This window comes from Lathyrus oleraceus, chromosome 1, assembly GCF_024323335.1.
Source record: "Lathyrus oleraceus cultivar Zhongwan6 chromosome 1, CAAS_Psat_ZW6_1.0, whole genome shotgun sequence".
Classification (NCBI taxonomy): Eukaryota; Viridiplantae; Streptophyta; class Magnoliopsida; order Fabales; family Fabaceae; genus Lathyrus; species Lathyrus oleraceus.
Window position 1 is genome coordinate 252,293,723 of NC_066579.1, and position 19,668 is coordinate 252,313,390.

The 19,668-nt window shown below is 40.6% G+C and overlaps 1 pseudogene; it reads left to right on the plus strand.

Annotated features, from left to right (window-relative positions):
• The first annotated feature begins 3,263 nt into the window (after positions 1-3,263).
• Positions 3,264-15,063, plus strand: LOC127102003 (AP-2 complex subunit alpha-1-like; annotated as a pseudogene).
• Positions 15,064-19,668: the final 4,605 nt, after the last annotated feature.

Genomic DNA, 19,668 nt, shown 5'->3' on the forward strand with positions numbered 1-19,668 from the left:
TTGGCTTTGTTCCCTAACATTAACAATTTTGTTGATGTTAACACCATTAGAATCTTCTTAATAGGGAATCCCGTGCCTACTTTGTTGGGTGATATGTACTTCTCTTTGCATTTGAGCAATTCTAAAGGTGGTGGGACTATTGTGTGTTGTGTTCTTCTTCTGTACAAGTGGTTTATTTCACACTTGCCTCAAACACCTGCTTTTATGGAGAACAAACAATGTCTACGGTGGTCTTAGAGACTTATGTCTCTCACTAATGATGATATAGTTTGGTATGATTCTTCATTGGGTAGCCTGGAGATTATTGATAGTTGTGGTGAATTCTCTAATGTGCCTCTCATTGGTACACAAAGAGGAATTAACTACAACCCTGCTTTGGCTCGTCGTCAACTTGGGTTGCCCTTGAGAGACAAGCCTAATAACACTCAATTAGAAGGTCTTTTCTATCAAGAGGGTAAAGATCCCCAACTTTTGAAGCAGAAGATTGTGCATGCTTGGCATAATGTGCATAGGAAAGGAAAATTTGAGCTTGGTCCGTGCAACTGTGTAGCTTTGGAACCTTACCTTCTTTGGGTGAAGAAGAGAGCTTTGGAGTTTAAGATGTTGTATGCCTGTGAGAGACCTATGTCTATGGTTGTGGTTGAGCCATTAACTCTCCCTAACCAGGATGTAGAGGAGTTGGAAGACGCACTCGCCAGGATGAAGCAAGAGAAAGATTAGTCGGAAGAGCAGTTCCATGCTTTGAGCAGAAAGCATGAGGAGTTGTAGCTTGAGTGTAAGGATAAAGATGCACTTATTGAACTTCTTGAAGACCGAGCATTGAAGAGACAGAGAGAGCCAGAGGGTCCATATTCCTCTAGAATGCCTCAGCCTTCTGGTGCTTGGAAGAAGATAGTTGATCAGCTTGTCCTCGAGAAGGCTCAGATGAAGACTTTTTTTGAGTCCGAGATTCGACGCGTCCGAAGGAAGTATGTGCCTGCAGCCAGATCATCTGACATTGTTGTTAGGGGATCCTTAGGATGAGTAGTTTCCTTTTCTCTTGTATTTGTACTTTGGTTTCTGAAAATGTACTCAGTGTAATCCTTCCAAATTATATGGATAAAAGAGAATTTTTATGGTCAATCAAATTGTTCCAATTGTTATTATTATATATTTGCAAATAAAATAGTATGTTCCATGAAAATAAAAACAATCAAAATATCGCATTTCATGCATCATTTGCATAACAGGTCTTTCTTTTGCCAAATGTCTTATTGGTTATTATTTTGTGCTTCAGCCAAGCTGAATCATCGATACAATACTCGCGCAAATCATCCGAGAATCATGGAACACTTGGAACAAGAGAACCAAGAGTTGAAGGACGAGATTGCCCGCTTGACTGCCATGATGGAGTCTGTTCTAGCTGCTTAAAGTCAGTCTTCTCCAACGCCTGTAACTCCTTCTCCTCAAAGGACTGTCATTTCAGAGGTTGCTACTTCAACCGTGCCTGCCACTCATGTTGCGCCTACTATGCTTGTCGGATTCCCGTGGGGATGCCTCCGAACTTTGTGCCCGAAGGGTTCACACCTACTTTTGCTTCCATGTCGGCATCTAGCCCGGTCATGTCTGTGCTGCCTTCAGTTGTTCACACTCTACCTCGGGTTGAGGACACCATCTACCATTCTGAGCCGTCTGAGGGTTCATATGTTTATGAGAAGATGGATGAGATGAAAGACCAATTCCTTGAGCTGCAAAAGGAGTTAAAAACCTTGAGGGGAAAAGATTTGTTTGGTAAGAGTGCTACTGAGCTCTGCCTAGTGCCAAATGTCCAGATCCCAATGAAGTTCAAAGTCCCTGACTTTGAAATACATGTCGACTTAGGAAAATGTCGATGCAAACTGATAATGATTAGTTATTGATTCACTACTTCTAGGACAGTCTGACTGGTGCCGCTCTGAGGTGGTACATGGGATTAGATAGTGCAAGTGTTCGCATATTTAATGATTTGGGTGAAGGCTTTGTGAAGCAGTACAAGTAGAACGTTGATATGGCACCAGATAGGGACCAGCCGAGGTTGATGTCTTAGAAGGACAAAGAGACGTTTAAAGAGTATGCCTAGAGGTGGAGAGAGCTTGCCGCTTAGAATAACTCTCCGTTGGAAGAGAAAGAGATGACCAAGATTTTCCTTAAGACCCTCAGTTTGTTTTATTACGAACGGATGATTGCTAGTGCCCCCAATGACTTTACCGAAATGGTAAACATGGGGATGAGGTTAGAAGAAGGTGTCTGTTAGGGACATTTGTCTAAGGAAGAGGTGTCGTCAAGCAAGAAGTATGGTAACAGTTTCTCCAGGAAGAAAGAAGGTGAAACCAAGGCAGTGTCAGCAGGGAGGCAAGGGAGGCCTCATGCTAGAAGGAATCCGCAACCGCATCAACATCATCGTCAAGTATCATCCGTTATTCCAGTATTTTCCAATAATCAAGCAGCGCCAATTCAACAACAGCAACATCAACAACAATCGCAACAACGAACAAACAACTACAACAACAACACCAATAATAATCAACAACAACAACAGAACTTTGAGAGGAAGAAGGTCTCTTTGGACCCTATTCCTATGTCATATGTTGAGTTATATTCGTATTTGGTTCTCAAGAACCTACTCCAACTAATAAATCTGCCACAAATTCCAGAACCACTTCCATGATGGTATAAGCCAGAACTCCGTTGTGGCTTTCATCAAGGGGCTCCTGGTCATGATATCGAGAACTGCTACCCGTTGAAATACGAGTTCCAAAAGCTAGTAAATAGTGGAAGGGTGTCCTTTGAGGACCGTGTGCCGAATGTTAAAGCAAACCCATTGCTTGCTCATGGTAATCCCCTTGTTAGTATGCTAGATGGTTATCCAGGAAGCCGTGTTTGATGTGCGACGTATCTGTCGATCCTTGGTTGAGATGCATAAGACCCTGTGCATGATTAGTGATTGTGAACACGACCACGAAAGTTATGCAATTTGCAGTGTGAACCCCTGTGGGTGTTCGGTTGTCAAGAGAGATAACCAAAGGTTGATGGACGAGAATGTGATTCAGATTCAACAATCCAGAGATATAGATGATGTCAACGTGATAATGCCAGTGTTTAAGACCCCTGAGCGGGTGGTAATTCAGTTCGATAGCAGCAGTAGTATTAGCGTTAATAGATCGGTATCACCGTTAGTGATACGGTTAGTGGGCCCAGTCCCGTATGCATTTGATAGAGCTATTCCATATTAATATAATGCAACAATGGTGGATAATGGTCAAGAGGTCCCGTTGCCTACGACTAATTATGTTGTGAATATTACCGATATAGCGAAGGTGACCCGTAGTGGTTATGTGTTTGGTCCTGTTTTCCCGAATGATATAGAGGATGTTGGTAAGAAGGTTGAAGTGCTTGTAGCAAGTCCGGTTAGTGCTCCTGCGTTTCAGTCTGGTGAATCCACTAAGATAAAGCCTAACGACGATGATGAGGTACTTCGTTTGATTAAGAAAAGTGAATTTAATGTGGTGGAGCAGCTGCTCGAAACTCCTTCCAATATTTTCGTGTTGTCTCTGCTCATGAATTCAGAAGCGCACAGAGAAGCACTACAAAGAGTGTTGGAGCAAGCCTATGTGGAGCATGATGTGACTGTGGATCAGTTTGACCATATTGTTGCCAACATTACTTCTTACAACAATCTGAGTTTTTGTGACGAAGAACTTCCCGAGGAAGGTAGAAATCACAATCTGGCACTACATATTTGAATGAACTGCAAGGAGGATGCGATGTCCAATGTGTTGGTTGATACCAATTCTTCATTGAATGTACTCCTGAAGTCAATTATGTCTAGATTGTCGTATCAAGGAGCCCCGATGAGATACAGTGGCATGATCGTCAAAGCTTTTGATGGTTCTCGCAAGACTGTTATTGGTGAGATGGACCTTCTAGTGAAGATAGGTCCGAGTGATTTCTAAATTACTTTTCAGATAATGGATATCCCCTTGGCCTATAGTTGCTTGTTAGGAAGGCCATGGATACATGAGGCATGAGCTGTGACGTCCACTCTGCATCAGAAGTTGAAGTTCGTGAAGAATGGAAAGCTTGTCATTGTGGGTGGAGAGAAAGCGTTGTTGGTGAGTCATATGTCGTCTTTCTCATATGTGGAAGCTAAGGATGAGATTGGAACCCCATTCCAAGCTCTATCTATTGTTGAAGAAAAGAGATTTGGGGCACTTATTTCCTCTTTTAAAGGCGCTCAGAAGATTGTTGAAGATGGTAGTTCTGATCAGTGGAGCCGGATGGTAGAGGTCTCCGAGAACAAGAACATAGCCGGTTTGGGTTTCAAGCAAGGGAAGATTGTTGTCATAGATGAAGATGTGCAACCTAGTTTCCATAGCGGGGGGTTCATTCATGGTAATGAACAACACTCAGCTGCAGTGATTAAGGATAATGAAGATGAAGACTGCACCAATTTTGTGATGCATGGAAAAGCTTGCAACAGTTGGATCGCTATCGATGTTCCTGTTCATCGCTCTAAGTAGTTGTTTTGAAAATCCTTCTCCTATTCCTAAGGGAGAAGTAAACATTATCAGGCATCTTTCAATTTGATCATAAATAAAATGCAATTCTATTCATCCACATCTATGATGTTTTACTTTTACTTTTTACTTTTCTGAAAAATGGTAATCACAAAAAATATAAATAAGTAATTAATAATTGTCCATCTGCATAATATTTGGTCACAATTCACTTCTCTAAAATCAAAATATCAAATCATTATGCAGGTTGGTTTCTAAACCCATTGAATACAATGATCCTACTCCTTCTCCAAAGTTTGAATTCCCTGTGTTTGAGGCTGAGGAAGAAAGTGATGAAGAAGTGTCTGATGAATTGTCTCGTCTACTTGAGCACGAGGAAAAAGCCATTCAGCCATTCGAGGAGCTGATTGAGTTAGTCAACTTGGGCTATGAAGATGATGTGAAGGAAGTCAAGATTGGATCTCGATTGTGTCCAGAGATTAAGAAGAGGTTGATTGATCTTCTTCGACAGTATTCAGTAGTGTTTGCTTGGTCCTATCAAGACATGCTTGGCTTGGATTCTGAGATTGTGGAGCATAGATTGTCGTTGAAGCCAGAATGCCCTCCAGTCAAGCAGAAATTGAGGAGGACTCATCCTGATATGGCAATGAAGATTAAAGAAGAAGTGCAAAAGCAGATTGATGTTGGTTTCCTTGTCACTACTGAGTATCCATAATGGGTGGCCAACATTGTGCCTGTTCCGAAGAAGGATGGAAAAGTCCGTATGTGCGCCGATTATAGAGATTTGAACAAAGCTAGTTCGAAAGATGATTTCCCTCTGCCACATATTGATATGTTGGTAGAAAATACAACTAAATTCAAATTCTTTTCGTTTATGGACGGATTTTCCGAATATAATCAGATCAAAATGGCACCCAAGGATATGGAGAAGACCACGTTCATTACACCCTGGGGAACATTCTGTTATAGAGTGATGCCTTTTGGTTTAAAGAATGTTGGTGCAACATATCAGAGAGCTATGACCACTCTTTTCCATGATATGATGCATAAAGAAATCGAAGTTTATGTTGACAATATGATTGCTAAATACAGTGACGAAGAAGAACATCTTGAGCATTTGTTGAAGCTATTCTAGCGTTTGAGGAAGTACAAACTCCGCTTGAATCCCAATAAGTGTAATTTTGGTGTTCGTTCTGGCAATTTGTTAGGCGTTATTATGAGTGAGAAGGTTATTGAAGTTGATCCTTCCAAGGTCAATCTAATACAAAAGATGCCCGCGCCTAAAACTGAGAAGCAAGTCAGAGGTTTTCTCGGTCGCTTGAGTTATATATCCAGATTCGTATCGCATATGACTGCCACATGTGCACCTATATTCAAGCTTATTCAGAAAGATCAGTCTTGTGACTGGACCGAGGATTTCTAGAAAGCTTTTGACAATATCAAAGAGTATCTGCTTGGGCCTCCGATTCTGTCTCCACCTATTGAAGGAAGATCGTTGATCACGCCTTTGATTGTGCTTGATGAAAGTATGGGTTGTGTTCTAGGTCAGCAAGAAGAAATTGGAAAGAAAGAGTATGAATTTTACTACCTCAGTAAGAAATTCACCGACTGTGAGACTCAGTATTCTATGCTATAAAAGACTTGTTGTGCATTGGCTTGGGCTGCTAAGCGTCTGCGTTAATATATGTTGAATCATACAACTTGTTTGATATCCAAAATGGATCCAATCAAGTATATTTTTGAGAAACCTGCTTTAACTGGGAGGATTTCCCGTTGACAGATGTTGTTATCAGAGTATGATATTGAATACCGATCTCATAAGGCAATTAAAGGTAGTGTCTTGGCTGACCATTTGGCTCACCAACCGATTGAAGATTACTAGTTAGTGCAGTACGATTTTCCTGATGAAGAGATCTTGTACTTGAAGATGAAAGATTATGATGAACCATTGCTTGAAAAAGGGCCAGAACCTGGTTCCTGTTGGGGCATGGTATTTGATAGAGTTGTTAATCAGTACGGTAATGGCTTTGGGGCAGTGATTATTACTCTTCAAGGCACACATTTTCTGTTTACAGCTAGATTGACTCTCAAGTGTACAAACAATATGGCTGAGTATAAAGCTTGCATTATGGGGCTTGAAGAAGCCATTGATCTCAGAATTAAGTATTTAGACGTCTATGGATATTCAGCTTTGGTTGGGAATCAAATCAAAGGTGAATGGGAGACGAATCAACCCAGTTCGATACCATATAGAGATTATGCGAGGAGGATTTCAACTTTCTTTACAAAGTTTGAGTTTCATCATGTCCCTCGAGATGAAAACCGGATGGTAGATGCTCTTGCAACGTTGGCTTCAATGATTATGGTGATGTTCTGGAATGAAGTTTCCAATTTGACTGTGATGCGTCTTGATAGGCCAGCTCTTGTGTTTACTGTTGAAGAGACCAAAGATGATAAGCCGTGGTATTTTGATGTCAAGTGTTTTCTCCAAAGTCATATTTACCCGTCTGGGGCATCATTGAAAGATAAGAAGACTTTGAGGAGATTAGCTGGCAACTTCTACCTGAATGGTGATGTGCTTTACAAGAGAAATTTCAATATGGTTTGCTCAGATGCGTGGATAGACACGAAGCAGACCTATTGATGATTGAAGTACATGAAGGTTCCTTTGGTACTCATTCCAATGAACATGCTATGGCTAAGAAGATGTTAAGAGCATGTTACCATTGGCTGAAAATGGAATCTGACTGTTGCAAGTTTGTGAAGAAATGCCACAAGTGTCAAATTTATGCATGTTGGTTCTATGTGTTGGCATCAATTTTGGTAAAACAAATAGAGTTCACAAGATGTTATGTGTGATGTCTTAACATAAGATATCCTATGTACCTGCTGGAGTTCAAGAACATAATCATGCATGATTGTTTCAGAATGTCATATGCAATGCCATGAATTTTGATATTGTGTTCCTGCTGGAGTTGAAATGAAAAACATAATTATGCAGGACTGTATCAGGATGTCATACACGATGTCATGACACCTGATGTCTTCATGTACCTGCTGGAAGCTATAAAAGGAAATATGGAATTTTGCAGGATTTTTCCAGGATGTCAGACCCGATGTCATGACATCCTGTACACAGAACATTCAGTGTGAATGTCTGGTGTTTTGTGATTGCACAATTAATGGCAATCTATGGATGATTGAAGATCTGATTAGTTGGCGCATTCAATCATGGATTACAACCTGATTTACTTATTTTCCAAGAAGATCTAACCAGCTGTTATGAAAAGTTTTAATTGGAAAATAGATTTAGGGTTTTCAAGATGTCCAAGCCCAGCTGAAAGCTTCTATAAAAAGGGACTTAGAAAACCTGTTTTACAACACAACCAATACTGAGCGAAATATAGAGAGAGAGCTAGGGTTTGTGTTCTGTTTAGTCGTGAGACTTGTAAGCCATTCAAGTCATCTTTTGATGATTGAATTGGACTGATTTGTGGTTGTAATTTGTAACTCTAAAGCTGTGAAGCAAGAGTGTGTGCCTACTTGATCAAAGTTGTGAAGCAAGATCAAGTGTGTGTCTTCTTGATCAAAGTTGTTAAGCAAGATCAAGAGTGTGTCTTCTTGATTGAAAATGTGAAGTAAAATCAAGAGTGTGTTATTGAAAAGTATTTTCTTTTCTCAAGGGATTGTTGTTTAAGATCACAGATGTGATGGTAAGGAAGTGAGTGGGTTCTCATATCTAAGAGTGCTTAGATAGAAATTCCACGGGTAGAGATTAGGTGAGAAAGACTGTAACTTGTTGAAGTGTACGGAGAGTCTTTGAACTGATTATATTTTAGTGGATTTCCTTCCTGGCTTGGTAGCCCCTAGACGTAGGTGAGTTGCACCGAACTAGGTTAACAATTGCTTGTGTCTTTTGCTTTACCATTCAATATCTTTATCCTATTTGTGTTAACAGATATTAGTGTCATGACATTACCTTCGACATCTTATATCTGATACCAGAATTTCAATTGGTATCAGAGCAGGCATCCTGCTTTGGTTCTGGGTGAGATCTAGGGACAATACTTTCCGGTACAATGGAGAGAGATGGAGGATCTGTCCACAGGCCACCAATTTTGGATGGTTCTAACTATGACTATTAGAAACCTCGAAATGTAGCATTTCTAAAATCTCTTGATAACAAGGCATGGAAAGTTGTGTTAACAGGCTGGGTGCATCCTATAATTACTAAAGAAGGAGAAGCCACTACTGAGAAGAAGCCTGAAGAGCAATGGTCCAAGGAGGAGGATGATCTAGCCCTTGGAAATTCTAAAGCATTGAATGCCATATTTAATGGGGTAGACAAGAATATTTTCAGGTTGGTAAACAACTGTGAAGTGGCCAAAGATGATTGGGACATTCTCAAGACCACTCATAAAGGCACCTCTAGGGTAAAGATGTCTAGGCTTCGGCTGCTCACCTCCAAGTTTGAAAACTTAAGAATGAAAGAAGATGAAAACATTCATTAATTTCACATGAGTATCCTTGGAATTGCTAATACCTCAGGAGCCCTTGGAGAGAAGATGAGAGATGAAAAACTGGTAAGGAAAATACTCAGGTCACTCCCTAAGAGATTTTCATTGAAGGTGACTGCCATAGAGGAGTGTCAAGACATTTCTAACATGAGGGTAGATGAGCTAATTGGTTCCCTCCAAACCTTTGAGATGGGATTAAATGATGGTTTTGAAAAGAAAACAAAGAGCATGGCATTTATGTCAAACACAGAAGAGGAAAAGAGTCAGGAGGCTGATGAAGATCTGGTCAATGAAGTAGCAATGCTGGGAAGACAGTTCAATAAACTGTTGAAAAATATGGATGTAAGATCAAAGGCAAATGTCAATAACGTCTCATCTGACATCAGTAAAACCAACAATGCTGGAAGAAGAGCAAGATTAGATGAGAAGCTCAAAGAAGGAAAAGAGGTACAATGCTATGAATGTGATGGGTATGGACACATCAGGACTGAATGTGGAACCTACCTCAAGAAACAGAAGATGAGTCTTGCTGCCACTTGGTCTGATGAGAGTGAAACAGAGCAGGCTGCAAATCTTGTGACTGCTTTGACATGAAGATGGGGATCTGATGAAGACTCAAGTGATGATTAAGTAACCTTTGAAGAATTGGCCTCTACCTACAGAAAGTTGTGTCACAAAAGTGTAGAGTTGTGCAAACAGGTTGAAAGCCAGAAGAAGGAAATAACTCAACTTGAGAATGAGAAGGTAGAATACTTGGAAACCATCTCCAATTTACAAACAGAAGCAGTGGTTCTGAATGCCAAGCTAATTGAAAATCCACAAGCTGAAAGTCGGAAGATAGCACAGTTGGAAAGTGAGAAGGCAGACCATGTGAAAACCATCTCTAAATTGAAAACTAAAGTCATGTTTCAAAATTCTAAACTAGAAGAGATGACCAAGTATGTAAGGATGTTAAGCAATGGATCTGACTCCTTAGACAAGATTCTTCAAACTGGACAAATAACAGGAGACAAATCTGGCATTAGGTATTATGACTCAAAGTCTGAGAGCAGTTACATTGGTGCCAAACCTCAAGCCAAACTTAAGTGCATCCATAATAAAAGTAAACAGAAAGGGAAACACCAAAGATGGAGATGTCATTATTGTGGGAAATTTGGTCATCTGAAGCCCTTCTGCTATAAACTGCATGGTTATCCTAGGCCTGCTCATCATCAGAATCACTATCAATCCAGACTCAAACAGCACAGGCCTATCATCAAGAAGCAATGGGTTCCTAAGACTAATGTCACAAGTCTGATAGCTCACATTCCCCTCAGAATCTCAGCCAAAAAAGAGTGGTACTTTGATAGTGGATGTTCCAGACACATGACTGGAAACCAAGGCCTGCAAACTGATCTGCATCATCATACCATAAGCCATGTAACCTTTGGAGATGGAGCAAAAGGTGAAATCAAGGGAACAGGTAAGCTTGATTGTCTTGGAGTTCCTATAGTTCACAAGGTTCTACTAGTTAAGGGCTTAACTGCATATCTAATAAGCATCAGTCAACTATGTGATCAAGGTCTGAACGTTAACTTCACCAAAACTGAATGTCTAATTTCTAACAAAGATAGTGAAGTGATTATGAAAGGAATCAGGACCAAAGACAACTGCTACATGTGGAGCTCTCAAATGGATTATTCCTTAAAGTATTCCTATGTCAAAGAGGAAGGGATAAAGATGAGTACAGATGTTAGAAGAACCCTCAAGAGTGATGAAAAACAACTTTGTGAGAAATGTCAGATAAAGATGTCACAGCAGAAGCTCAGACTTAACCTCACTTTCATAAGAGAAAAGGTTATGATGGCTCAAACAACTGAGAGGTTAGAACAAATAAGTGGACATGTGACCAGTCATAGGCAGTTTGGAACTGGAGAAAGCAATGTTGGAACTAGGCCACAAGGGACTATGTGTTTATCTCTAAGAAAAAATGTCAAGAACAATGTGGAGAAGATTGGGATGACACTTGCTCCTACACATGTGAAAGGTGAAAATGGTATTCACAATGTGTAATACCTCAAAATTTTCCCCCCTCATTCATGCATTCATTTTTAGGTCATTTAACATTTCATATTGCATTTCATCATGTCAATCGGAATTAGATCCAAGAAGCTCGAATATCATCCAAGACACTTTGTGGGTCCTATCTGGGTGATCAATCAACACAAGGGAATGGCTTGAGATACTTCCAACATGTTCAAATGGGGTCTATTCATCAGTCAAAACGTTAATCTTGAAGGAGCAAAAGTTTGTTCATGAGCTGTCATGCTCGCTAGGCGAGCAGAATGGGTCGCCTAGAGAGTCCCAAGAAAAGCCACCAGAATCACCTACGCTCAGAGGAATTTCTTGAATTGTCATGCTCGCTAGGCGAAGCCCACGCGTTTTGAAAATAAAATAATAAAAAAAAATGAAAAAAACGAAAAAAAACGAAAAAAAATAAAATAAATAATATATATATATATATATATATATATATATATATATATATATATATATATATAACAGAAAAATCTTGGACTTGGACCTCTCTCATTTGAGCCCACAAAGCCACGAAAATCAGGTTATAAATTCTGAAATTTCAGTAAAGGAAAAAGAAAGAGAGAGAGGGAGAATTGGTGAAAGCTGAAAACACTCTGAAGTTTCCTTGGAACAAAAGGCTAGAGAGATTCTAACTAATTCAGAGCAACCTCCCGAGACTGAAGGGAACTCATCTGCAAAGAACCAATTCCCTCTCATATAAACCCTAAGATTGTTCTGCAAAGCCAACGGTGCAATTCAATTTAAATCGATCCTCCCCAATCAGTTTTTTTGTGAGGGCTCACATGACTCCTGAAAGGATAGCTTGCTTGGCATTCCACTTTATTTGTGGGATACCATTTGGAGATTTATTCCGATTACCTGTATTGACTTGCTTTCTTTGATGGTGCCAGCTCGAGAGATCTCTGGGTTTCTTATTTCTTTAGTTGTTATTACTTCGGATCTTTATCCGTGTGGTAGACCTCTTGATACCTTTATCTTTCCCGTATTTTACCGCTTTCTTAGTTGGAAGACCTCGATAGGAGGCAATGTTTTCTTTTGTTTGTTTACTTTTGTGCCCAAAGACCTCCAAAGGGAGGCACCAGTGCTAAAGACCTCCACGAAGAGACAATTGACGGATAAAAGGGATTAGTAATCAATCCCCCGTTATTCAGTGTGTCGTTATTTATGCTCGCACTACGTGCTGATGCTTCAGAACAAAAGCCCAAGATCTTTTGTCCGGTCAGTCAGTGGAGAGGGTTCCACCTTTCTGAATCCCCACTTTTTGTCATGAGCTCACCCTGTCCAGGGTTAAGAGCTATGAGGTCTTATCCTCATTACCCTTTTGATCTCCTCACCCTGACGTTCAATGTCAGTGGTTAAGAGCCCATTTGATTACCTATTCCATGGCTTGTTTGTCGAGGTTGATATGACCCCTCTTGACTAAAGCCCTACCCATGTAGGTTTGAGCCCCCTTGGTGGAATTTTACTTTATGCATGTTTGTTTTGTATGGTGTGATCGTCTCCCCAGAGGATTGCTAAGCTTCGTATAGTCTCTCGTTTGCATGTCAATTAAGGTAGCACTGATCCTTCGTCTAGGACTTCCTTTTTTGCATGAGCGTTCCTAAAACCCAAACAAACTCATTGATTTTTCTTCTCCTAAGAACACGTTAACTCCTTCTACTACAGGCGAGTAAGTCTCCAAAGGTCGAGCATCCGGTAGATTGCGTAGTAACGTCGTTCATCTAAAAACACAACCCTTAACCCGTAGTTAGCCGAACTACGGTTTTCTCTGATTCTCATTCCAGATGAGATACGTAGGCATAATGTCATACCCCGATTTTGCTCCTGAATCTTTTATGTTCGTTTAGCATGCTTGGCCTAGCTTTACTTTGGTTTTGTTTGAGGATTGTGGTTTTGATCCAAAGTCATGGTGTTGTGATTGTGGATATCTCTATGGTCTGGGTCATCTAAACAACCAAGTTTTCTTGTGTTTCTAACCACTTACCAGTCACGTTATTGGTTCATGGATACTATAACCTTATGGTCTTATTTCATGGTTTTGTTCATACACATTATCAGTCAAGTTATTTTCTTCTCAAGAGTCAAACATTCAAGCCAATTGTGAAAACAATCTCCAATCTTTTTCATGTCATTTTAAACCAGTACATATGAGTCCATACAAAAAAAATAAACAAATTGACATTTTGACCAATTGTTGACTTTGGTCAACAGTTGACTTTTTGGTCAACTTTGACCAAAGTCAACCCAAATCCCTAATACCCTAAATTTTCACCACAATCATCAATCATTTGTCCATTTACAAGAAAAATGCAAATAATTTTGAATTTTAACCATTTGTTGACTTTGGTCAACCGTTGACCTTTTGGTCAACTTTGACCAAAGTTAGTCTTATGCTGTTGGGCATCCCTAATCACTAAATGGGTGGCCATAACTCTCATTCCATTCTTCATTTCCGTGTTCTCCATGTTTAAACCATGTGGACTTGTTTTCTTCATGCTTGGTCATGTTTTGAATAATTAGAGTCTTGCTTTGCCAATCCTACTGCATTCATCCTGTTGCACCAACTTGTTGCAAAGCCAAGGTCAAGCCATAGAGTATCTTGACAAACCTGCCATACATGAGACAATGGTTAAGGTCAATGCATATTTACTTGGGGAATTTGGACACCTTCTGGGTAGACGGCCTGGGTGCAGCCCAAAGGAACTTTTTGGCATCATACATGAAAAGCTTCCTACTGTATCGATTGCTACTATATCTATATTTCTGTCAACACATGCTAAAATTTCGATGCACTGTCAACCACTAGACCTTGAACTGCAGAATCAGATATGGGCAATATTTTAAAAAATATATATATATGAAAGTTCAATTGAAGATTGAAATACAACAACGAGTAGTCAAATATTTTGCTGTGAGTAGAAAAGGTGCAGCCTTAATGGATATATTGGCTGAAACGCCTAAATTCCCTGAGAGACAGTCTGCATTAATTAAAAAGGCTGAAAATACTGGAGTTGATACTGCGGAAGCAAGTGCCATTAAGTCGCGTGCTCAGCAACAATCTCAAACATCAAATGCTTTGGTTGTAACGGACCAAAGTCAAGCTAACAGAGCTCCTCCGCATGTCGGTCAACTCAGCCTTGTAAAGATGCCCATCACAAGCAGTAATGTGGATGATATTTCAGCAGATCAAAGATTATCCCAGGATAATAGGGCTTCGAAAAACTTGGATTCTCAACAACTGTCTGCAAATCTTCTTGGTGATCTGTTGGGTTCTTTGGCTATTGAAGGCCCTCCTAGTAGTAGTGGCCACCCTCAGCCAAGCTCAAATCCAGGAATAGAAGGGACTGCAGTTGATGCCACGGCCATAGTTCCTGCCGGACAAGGTGCCTGTTCTGTGCAGCCAATTGGAAATATTGCTGAAAGATTTCAGGCTTTTGTACCGGAAGGATAGAGGTGTTCTATACGAGGATCCTTATATTCAGATTGGCATTAAAGCAGAATGGAGAGCTCATCAAGGTCATCTTGTTCTTTTCTTGGGGAACAAGAATACTTCTCCTCTCATAGCTGTTCAAGTTTTATTATTGCCTCCCATCCATTTGAAGATGGAGCCCTCTCTGGTACCAGATACTACACCACTCTCCGACACGAGGCCTTTAAATTTGTTGATAAAGGCGCAGGCTTCCCTGAAACTTTTGATGTTGCAAAAGATTGCTTTACAACAAGCTGCAAAAAAAAAAAGGGTCGCACAGGATGAAAGCGTGATCGAGCATATGAATAAGGATGATATGGATAAGCATATTGCAAAACTGACCGATGAGCTCGAGTCTGCAAATAGGAAGTGTGAAATATACCGGTCCAACTTGCTCTCTGTTTTAAAAGCTGTTGACGATCACAAGTTAGAGTTATCAATAAGGTGGAAAACATTAAGATAGGCATGAAAGAAGGCCTCCGAGAATTGTGAAAGGCATAAAAGCAGACAGGATAACAAATGGAAATGATACCTATGTTTTCATTTTTGGCAATCACGTCAAGCTCCAAATGAGAACAAAGAAATTACCATGACCTCTTTTCCTGTACTCAAGATGGACTCATTACAGTAGACACAAACAGAAGAAAGATTTAGTAAGTCTTTATACCAGGATGAGGGAACTGCAACCTCAATGGGAAGAAAGATACTTCTGCATGGCTAGGTATTATGGTGAAGTGCTTGTTGATGCCAGGAAACTCTGAAAGGAGAACTTACCATATTGATTGAAGAACAAGCAAACTCTAAAGTTGAACCTTCACCGTTATAGCCGTACCCTCTTTGTTATGTGTCCAAGAAGTCGTAGAGTTGAAACTTCAAGACGAGGAAGGCACTGGTCCTGGTTATGGTTTAGACGAGGTGAGACTTCAAGTCATAGCGGGACCTCGTCCTCACATCGGAGCCGGTTTAGTTCCAAAAGCCATGCTCACAAGCTCAACGTTTTCCCCTGCAAGAATCAAACCACACAATTACATTTCGATAATTTGAGGAAAATGTATATTCTATTCAAGTGAAATACACTATAGTAAATAAGCTTCTTACCAACAGTAAAAATTCTTGGAGATGGAAAGGATTGAAGGAGGGACCACCTGCTGAAAGAAGACAAAAATTCCTCAGGCAACTCCGTACTATGAGACTACGAATTCACTCCTGTGGTCCCTGTTTTTCACACATATAAGAACACACAAACCCTAATTTTAGAGAGAGGACACTGTTCATAAAAGGAGGAAGGATTGAGCGGCGGAGAAGACAATAAAAATCAGCCGAAAAACCCTAGGAGTCATTGGAGAGGCGGAAGAGAAAGAAAACTGTTCAACAAAAAAACCCAAGAAAATCTGGATTCCACTCAGAAGAGAAACGATATCATAACTCAGAAGGATTCAGGAAGAACATTTCCTACGCTTTCGTCGGTCGATCCAGCTGCAACTGGTTAGTTCCATTTTCGATCCATCTCTCATCCTTAATGTAGCTTCATGATTGTCTTCCCTGCGTGTTCTTGTTGTGCTTTGTTGTTGAATTTTTGCTGTTGATCAAAAATGGAATTTGATTTTTGAGAAAGAAGGTGGATTTTGTTTCAGAAACGGGAATGATATTTGTGGCTCTTGATGCTTCCCTTTTGTTTATTTGCAAACTGATACATTGTTTTTGTTCTAAACAACATGAGGTATTTGGATCGATACCTGTGAGACCCACAGAATCCAATGCCTAGCTTTTTTTGTTTTGTGTATCATCAGTCATTATTAACTTTGTCTTTTTCATCTGGACCAAGACAGCCATGCGGCTAGGTCACGCTACCCTTTGGCTTTCCGTCATTTCTTTTGTGTTGGACCAGTTATCCAAGTCTGGAATCCAATGGCCCATTTCATTTCTTTTAGTTAGTTTTTATTATTATTGTTTATTGTTTTTGTCTATATGTTCTAGTCGCTGTTAAGATAATAGCTAACCACCTGTGGCCGGGTGGATGGGAAGGAGTCCCATTTCCCCTTATGTAGTGGGTTCGATACCCACATATAACATTTCTTTTCTTTAGCATTCATTTTTTCCATGTTTATGTTGTATTATAATTTTACTAAGCATTCATTTTTTCCATGTTTATGTTGTATTATAATTTTATTATACTCGTAGTTTCATTTGTTAATAATGCAAACTTTGTTTTCTTTTAACTTCATCATTCATTCAAGACCACTTTAAAATTATAAAAAAACCATACTTTTCTCGATTTAATATCGAGCCCCTTTTTTTTCACACCCTCGTAAGTCGATTGCTTTTTAAGCCTCGCCATCAACCTCACATAGCTTACTCTTGGGCTTTCTTACAATGAGCCGGTTCCCTTACACTTACACTCATACATTGTTTAATGCCTCATTATTTCATTCTTTGATTATTTGATTCGATTATATACTTGCTCAAATATCTTATTGTTGATTAACTGTTGCCTACTTGTATGGTGTATGAGGCATATATTTATATTGTCTGATTGCCATGACAACCCCCATTCATAACAAATGTACCCCTCTCCCATGAAATGTATAATATTTATTCTTTCATTCTTTATTCACCTGTTAATACAAGAATTAAAATGAACATTCGATAACCATTTCAAAACAAGATCAAAACCTCGATCCAACGTCGAGTAATCATTTTTCAAAACCTAACAGAACCAGCACGTATTCATCCACCCTTTTGTAAGTCGATTGCCTTATGCATCGCCATCAACCTTGTAAGTCGATTGCTTCGTGCATCGCCATCTACCTTTATCCCTAACACTTCTCCTTGCTCCATTCGTCGATTCTTGTTCCGATTAGGTAGCACCCATTAGATATATCCTTTTGTATGATAACATAGGTAGAATTCCCATATTCTTTGCATGCTAACATTAGGTAGATATTCCCATTTGTAAATCCTAAACACCTAAGTACATATTGCATGACAACTCTAGGGCAGAGCTTCCCCCACTTCTAGACCTTTCTGAGCGTCTCCGATCTTGTGGCATGTAGTCCGTTCTATTGCAAAGAGGTAATTGCCTAAGACTCGGTTCAGCGAGCTGCGACACCTACTGCTAGGGCGTGAACACATCGCCCACTCTCCTTTGACACAACTGGTGTCCTCCTTTCTAAGTCTATGTTCAGATGGCAATCCCTGTGTAGGGGAACTACATCGCCCTGATCCTTGTTCCAGACGAGGTATGTAGGCAGGTGGTCGTGCGAGACCACTCCGGGCACCTTTCTTTTTTCTTTTTGTGTGTATTTTGGTTCGGATGCTGATGTAAGTCCAGTAATTGGCAGTCGGGCTCCATGTTTGCCACCTTTGTGTGTGTTTTGGTTCGGATGCTGATGTAAGTCCAGTGATTGGCGTTCGGGCTCCACGTTTGCCTTTTTGCGTGTGTTTCGGTTCGGATGCCGATGTAAGTCCAGTGATTGGCGTTCGGGCTCCACGTTTGCCTTTTTGTGTGTGTTTTGGTTCGGATGCTGATGTAAGTCCAATGATTGGCATTCAGGCTCCATGTTTGCCTGCTTGTGTGTTTGTTTGTTTGGCGTGCGTGAGCCGAACTACGGCAACTCTGATTCTCATGTTCAGATGAGATACGTAGGCACAAGATGCGATGTCTTGCCGAGTTTGACTAACGACTAACAACTAATCCTTGTTTGCTTTCGCCCTCGTTGCGATCCTTTCTCTCGCCCTCGTTGCGATCGAGACATTCCCTTTCTCTTGCCCTAGTTGCAATCGAGACCCTTATTCCCGTAGTTAGCTGAACTACGTTTTGCTCTGATTCTCATGTTCAGATGAGATACGTAGGCATAAGACGCGATGTCTTAGCGAGCACAGTTATCCTTCACCCATAGGAACCCGAGCTACGAAGACTCTGATTCTCATTCCAGATGAGATACGTATGCAGTGGATGCGACATCCGTGCGAGTCATTTTCTTTGACCCTCTCTTTTAGTAAATAGTACATTAGATAAACATACACCCTTTAGACAAGAAACAACAAGAGTGGATCCCGTAGAGTACTACGGATGCGTAGGGGTGCTAATACCTTCCCTTCGCATAATCGACTCCCGAACCCAAGATTTGGTTGCGAGACCTTGTCTTTTCCTTTCCTTTCTCCAGGTTTACTTCGAGCGTTTCCTTTCCCTCCTTTGGGATAAATAACGCACGGTGGCGACTCTTCTGTCATTTTCTTTCTCGCCGGTTGTTTTTTTCGCACCTCTGTATTTTTCGGGTTGCGACACATAAGACGCGATGTCTTACCGAGCACACTCCTCTTTAACCCATAGGTAGCCGAGCTACAAAGACTCTGATTCTCATATCCAGATGAGATACGTATGCAGTGGATGCGATATCTGTGCGAGTCATTTTCTTTTGACCCCCTCTTTTAGCAAATAGTACATTAGATAAACCCACACCCTTTAGACAAGAACAACAAAAGTGGATCCCGTAGAGTACTACGGATGCGTAGGGGTGCTAATACCTTCCCTTCGCATAATCGACTCTCGAACCCAAGATTTGGTTGCGAGACCTTGTATTTTCCTTTCCTTTTTTTCCAGGTTTACTTCGAGCGTTTCCTTTCCCTCCTTTGGGATAAATAACGCACGGTGGCGACTCTTCTGTCATTTCTTTCTCGCCGGTTGTTTTTCGCATCTCCTTTTTCAGGTTGCGACAGCTGGCGACTCTGCTGGGGACCCTGGTTTCCCTGAGCGAGTCCCTCCTAGCTTTTGTAGGTTGTTTGTTTATTGGGTGTTCATTCTTTTGTGCAGTTATTTATTTTTCAGCATTTACCTGCTTCATTGCATTGTGTACATATCATTTCTATATCTGTTGGCTCTGCTATTGGTTTGTTTGTTTGTTGGGATGGGGTGTTCTATGAGAGATAAGCCCATTACCCAGGCTTGAGTGTACACACAGGTTTTAGAGTGGATAGTCATGAGGCTTGCATGGCGTGTTGCTACGTTAAGTCGTTCATGAAGACCCACATCCAGACGAGGTTTCTTTTGGATATATTTTGTCCTATG